Raw genomic sequence first — 5789 nt, forward strand, 5'->3', positions numbered from 1 at the left:
AGATAAATGGGCTGGGGACAGATGGATTAAGGACATGGGGTTGGAGCTTGGGAGGGGGTTGTTATGGCCACTGCCACCACTGGCCCCCCACAGCTCCTGGGCAGCGGGGAAGCCGCCAGGCAGCGGGGAAGCCGCCAGGCGAGGGCCTGCCGGAGGATCCCGGAGAAAATCCTCCTCTCCACACGGGGGTCCCATTGCTCAGGGACGAGGCAGAGGCACAGAGAAGAGGCCCTCTTTCTCGGGGTCACACAGTCCGGCAGGGTGCAAGGCCTGATTCTGGGGTGCCGGCGACACTGGATGGGTTTAGGGTCTGGGGTAACTTGGACTTGGGACCCTTCCCGGCATGCAGATCCAGACCACTTTAGCCACCTCCTCCTGTGAGAGAGGTCGCTACTGGGCCAGCTGTGGGCAACGCACGCCCCCTGCTGCACACGGCGGGAAGCGGCACAGCCATGACCCCAAGACCCGAGCTGAGCCTAACCCGATAGAGCCCCAGTCTGTTCTTCACTAGGCTCAGGAGGCCCCCCCACCCCGCCCCGCCCCGTTCCCTGGCCTTCTGGGGGCAACCCCAGGGATGTCCAGGCCACTCAGAAGAGCTGTACACATTACACCCAACTCAGACTGTCCCAGGTTCTAATCCCACCTCTGTCACGACCTGCTTCTTCTGAGCCTCAATGTCATCATCTGTGAAATGGAACACTTGTAGCCCCTTGCAGGGTTGCTGTGAGGATTCGATGACTTAATTTATGCAAAGTGCTAATAGTGACTGGCACATAATAGGTGCTCAATAAATATTAGTTATACTATTGTTGCTATTATTACCAGATGTGGCGCTGGGCCCTTTCTTAAAAAACAAAACAAAAACAGTTTTATTGAGACATAATTTATGCAATTCACTCTTCTAAAGTACACAATTCAGTGTTTTGGTATATTACATTATTCATTTCTAAAATTATGGTAAATATACAACATAACATTGATCACTTTAACCATTTTAAGTGTACAGTTCAGTGGTATTAAATACATTCACATTGTTGTGTAATTATCACCACCATCCATCTCCAGAACTTTCTCATCTTCCCAAACTGAAACTCCGTCCCCATTAAACACACACTCCCCACCCACCTTCCCCAGCTCCTGGCTCCCACCACCTACTTTCTGTCTCTATGCATTTGACTCCTCTAGGGACCTCCTGTGAGTAGACTCACACAGTATTTATCCTTCTGTGTCTGACTTATTTCACTCAGAATCATGTCCCCAAGGTTCATCCAAGTTATGGCAGGAGTCAGAATTTTCTCTCTTCTTCAGGCTGAATAGTATTCCATTGCATAGATGAGCCACACTGTGCTTCCTCACCATCCGTGGACGGACACAGGTGGTTTCCACCTTTGACTACTGTGACTAATGCTGCTATGAAGCTATCTATTTGCGTCCCTGCTTTCAACTTCATTGGGTAGATACCTGTGAGTGGAATTGCTCGGTCATATGCTAAGTCTATGACTAACTTTTTAAGGAACCACCAACTTTTCCACAACAGCTGCACCATTTTATATCCCCCACCACTATCAATGTTCAAAGTTCTAATTTCTTCACATTCTTGTGAGCACTAAAAAAAAAAAATCCTCACCAGAGGATAAGTTTATTGATTTGAGAGAGAGGAACAGAGAGAGAGAGAGAGAGAGAGAGAGAGAGAGAGAGAGAAACATTGATTCGAGAAACAGCTATCAGTGACCTCCCATACCCACCCAACACAGGAATCAATCTGCAACCCGGGCATGTGCCCTGACTGGGAATCGAATCATGACCTCCTGGTTGATAGGTCAACTCTCAACCACTGAGCCACACTAGCCCGGCAGAATCTGCATTAAAAAAAATTTTTTTTATTGATTTCAGAGAGGAAGGGAGAGGGGGAGATAGAAACATCAATGATGAGAGAGAACCATTGATTGGCTGCCTCCTGCACGCCCCCTACTGGGGATCGAGCTCAAAACCCAGTCACGTGCCCTTGACCAGAATTGAACCCAGGACCCTTCAGTCTGCAGGCCGTCGCTCTATCCACTGAGCCAAACCAGCCAGGGCAGAACCTGCATTTTTTATTCATTATCTTATTTGTGGCCTTGTAGGCTTTATACCCTCATGTCACAGATGTGGAAAATGGAGGCTCGGAGAGATGAACGCTTGGAGGCAGATATTGACAACGCTGGGACTGAACCCACCTCAGTCACACTCCACACCTGCTCATGCCCAGCAGCGCTCATCGGAACAACCTGCTGTGGGTTGAGGAGGTGCTAAAATGGCTCCCTCTGCCTCTGTGACCCCCACTAGCTACCCTGATCCATTTCGTAATTTGGGGCTCAGGGACATGAAGAGATGGATTTAGGTCTTAACCAGGGGCCAATCTGACCCCCAGGGAACGAACGCTTGGCAATGACTGAAGACATTTTTGTTTGTCACAATTTGGGGGGAAGGGGCTACCTTGGCACTGAGTGGTGGAGGCCAGAGATGCTGCTCAACACTCCACAGTGCACATGGTGCCCCCCCAGCCCCCGCCCCCAGGAATTACCGCCCCAAATGTCAGGAGTGCCGAGGATGAGACAGCCTGGCCTAGAGAGAGAGGGGGACCTAGCCGGGGGTGAGAAGAGGTAGGACAGGCAGGCCTAGGTTTGAAATCGCGTCCCTGCCACTGGTGCCTGCGTGTCCTCGGGCAGTTCACTTCCCCTCTCTGGGCCTCAGTTTCCCCCTCCAAAGCGGAATAAAGAAACATTTCATTTATTTGGGCCTCAGGCGGTCTGTGCCATAGTTCCCTGTCCCCCCCCCCACCCCCACCCCCCCCACCGTGCAGGACAGGGCTAGGCACTCAACAAACATTTGTTATCGGGCCTGTCCGGCCGCCCCTGGCTCCAGCTGCAACTGGGCCCTGGGTTGGGGCTGCAGAGAGGAAACAGGAGCAAGGGAGCTGGGAGCCGCTCCAGGGCCCAGTTCCCAGGACTCACAGCTGCATCCTCGCGGGGGATGGGGGGCGGGTGGAGGGGATGCCCAGCTGGCCCTGCCGCCCCACCTGCTGGCGGCCAGGAGGCTCCTTCCCAGGGAAGTTGAGGCTGGCTCTGGGGTCCCTTGGTGGGATCTCCAGGGCCTGTCCACCCCGCCACTGCCCAAACCTCACCGGAGAGTTTATGAGCAACCCGGGACGATGGATCTTCAGCCCTGGGTCAGGGTCAGCCCGCCTCGGGTACTGGAATCTGCATTTTTAAGGGGCTCCCAGGTGATTCCGATGTAAAGGGTTCCCTGGTTGTATTTTAAGAAACAAGCTTCTACCCAAATTCTTGTTACCCAGGTGGGTAAACTGAGTCCCGTAGGGAGCAAGGGTCCTGTCCAGAACTGCACGGTTGATGTTTTTCTCTTTGGCTCTGAGCCTTCCTCTCCCCCCGGGTCTCTTTGTTTCTGACTCTGTCCCCTTCCTCCCCTCTCTTCCGACGGCCCCGGTCCGGGGCGCCCCCAGCATCCGGCCGGTTTCGAGATTCCGGAGGAATCCCCCCAGCCGCCTGGCCCCGCCCCTAGTCCCGCCCCCCGCGGCGGTGACCTGCTTCCATTGGCTTTTTCGTACGCCGCCCGCACTGCTATTGGCTGAGCCCATGCCCTTGGCCCAACCCCCTCCGAGAGGGCGGGGGCAGGCCGGGGGCGGGGCCCGGCGAGGGGCCCGGCGACCCGAGGGCTAGAGCTTCCCGCCCCACCCGCTGGGTTAACCAGCGCGAGTTCCGCGGCGGGCGCATCGGCCCTCGGAGGCGGCGGGACCGGATCCCGGCTGTCGGATCCACGACGGGCCCCGAAGAGCAGGTGAGAGCGCGATGCCGGGCGCATTCCCGGGGCTGCCTGGCCGCCCTCCGTCTCTCCCGCCACGTTGTGCCCCTGCAAAGCTCGCTGCCCCGTCCGCCTGTACTCCTGCCTGGGTCTCCCTCTCCTCTCCCTCTCCCTCTCCCTCTCCCTCGGTCTCGGACCCTCTTCTGCTGCAGGGTTAGGGGAAGGCACAGTGGGTCTGAACTGCCCCCACGGGCATAGAGAGCCCCCCCCCCCACCCCCATGGGGACTCTGATGGACTCTACTCCTTGCACCTGGCGCCAGGTGCTGGGGCCAGATTCCAGGCTGCTGGGAGAGCCAGGCCCAGGCCCACACCCGCCCCCTAGGAGCTCCCCGGTGGCCTGAAGCCTTGGCCTCAGTTTTGCCAGCTGTGAACTGGGACGGTCACCCGCTGAGGTAATTGGCAGGTGAGCTGACCCAGATCTGCCGGCTTCACGGCCTCCTGTATCCTGGGGCCCTCCGGGAGCAGGGGCAGCCCCAGGTGTACACGGGTCTCCATGGTTACCTCCCGAGTAGTCTGAGCCCAGCTGGAGGCGGTGAAGGCCCTGAGGGGCTGCAGATGGGCGAGAGCAGTTGTGCCAGTGGTTGGGGAGTTCAGACCTTGGGATCTGACAAACCTGCTTCCCACTCTGCCACTCACAGATGACTTGGTTCTCCCAGCCTGTTTCCTGTCTGAATAATGGCAGGAACGTGACTCCTGGGGCTGAGTGCTGCCTCCAGGGTTAAATGCAGGAATGTGAGTCTCCTTCATGTCCTCAGGCACTTCCCTTCCCTTCCCTTCCCTTCTCTGGGCCTCAGTTTCCCCCTCCACAATGGAACAGAGAGGCATTTCTCCCGGCCCTCACATCCTCCCACTTTCCCTCTCCCTAGCTGCCCAGGCACACAGCCTCCACCTTCACACCCAGGCATCGTCTTGCCTCAGGGCCTATGTACACGCCGTTTCCCCCACCACCATGCCAGGCCCACAATGTCAATTTTAAAACATAACAAGTTGCCTGGATGGGCTGGGCCAAGGGCTGGGCAGCTGGGAGGGGTGGAGGAGGGCCGGCCCAGGGACGTGGTACCTATGGAAACCATAACAAAGAGCTGCAGCCCGGGCCACACAAACACCTGGGCTGTGCTTCTCGCACTTGGCAGGCTCCGTGGCCTGGGACACCGGCGGCAGGTGAGTGCCCGGGCCCGTGGGGGTCTTGAATCCCATTCTGATGGGGAGCAGGCAGGAGGTCCCTAAGAGAAGAAATTAGGCAGGTGCAGATTTGAGGCCCCATGGTGTCCCCTCCTGCTGCCTCCTGCCGTGTAGCCCTGGGTGTGTCTGAGGCCTGGGCAGGTGAGGGGCCTGTTGGCTGCTTGGTGGTCTAATGAGGTGGATGTAGGAGGCCTCAGCGTCTCTGTCTGTCAAATGGGGCCACAAGACGGTGCCCAGGAAAAACCAGCTGTTGGCATGGAAACAGCCACACTTAGAGGCAGATGCTGACTAATAACTCATGCTGGTCTGGCTTCAGCTCCAGGTGTGATAAACACCGAGAGCTGGGAGCCGAGAGCTGGCAGGACGAGGCCCAGCTCCACAGCATACACACACACCTTCTTTGGGATGCCCTACACCCCTCCCTGAGATGACCTCCCCTGGAATCCCACCCTCCTGAGCTTCCATGGAGGGACCACAGGCTGAGTCCTTGAGATCTTCTAAGGCCTTGTCCTCCAGGCCTCAGTTTCCCCTTACGTCCAGTGCGGTGGTGGTGGTTGGGAGCGTCCACCTGGGGGAGCCCCCCTCCAGAGAGGCTGCTGCTGTGCTACCATGTAACCGTGGGATAACTCTGTCTCTGGGTCTCAGTTTCCCAGGCTGAACAGCGGGGCCCAGGAATGAGATCTCTATGACCCTCTGAGAGGTCGTGTATTCATTCAACAAACAGATTCTGAGCACCTACTGTGAGCCA

The 5789-nt window shown here is 57.0% G+C and overlaps 1 protein-coding gene across 2 annotated transcripts in view; it reads left to right on the forward strand.

Annotated features, from left to right (window-relative positions):
• Positions 1–3743: 3743 nt before the first annotated feature.
• TNFAIP8L1 (TNF alpha induced protein 8 like 1) overlaps positions 3744–5789 on the forward strand; it is a 12119-nt gene continuing 10073 nt past the window's right edge. The window contains exon 1 of one of the 2 annotated variants that reach the window (XM_006104826.3): positions 3744–3834. The gene's annotated coding sequence lies outside the window, so the exon portion shown is untranslated. Of the gene's footprint in view, positions 3835–4957; positions 5021–5789 lie in introns of those variants that run through there. The other variant, XM_014447102.2, reaches the window with a different exon arrangement.

Source organism: Myotis lucifugus, unplaced genomic scaffold, assembly GCF_000147115.1.
Source record: "Myotis lucifugus unplaced genomic scaffold, Myoluc2.0 scaffold_612, whole genome shotgun sequence".
NCBI classification, from domain to species: domain Eukaryota; kingdom Metazoa; phylum Chordata; class Mammalia; order Chiroptera; family Vespertilionidae; genus Myotis; species Myotis lucifugus.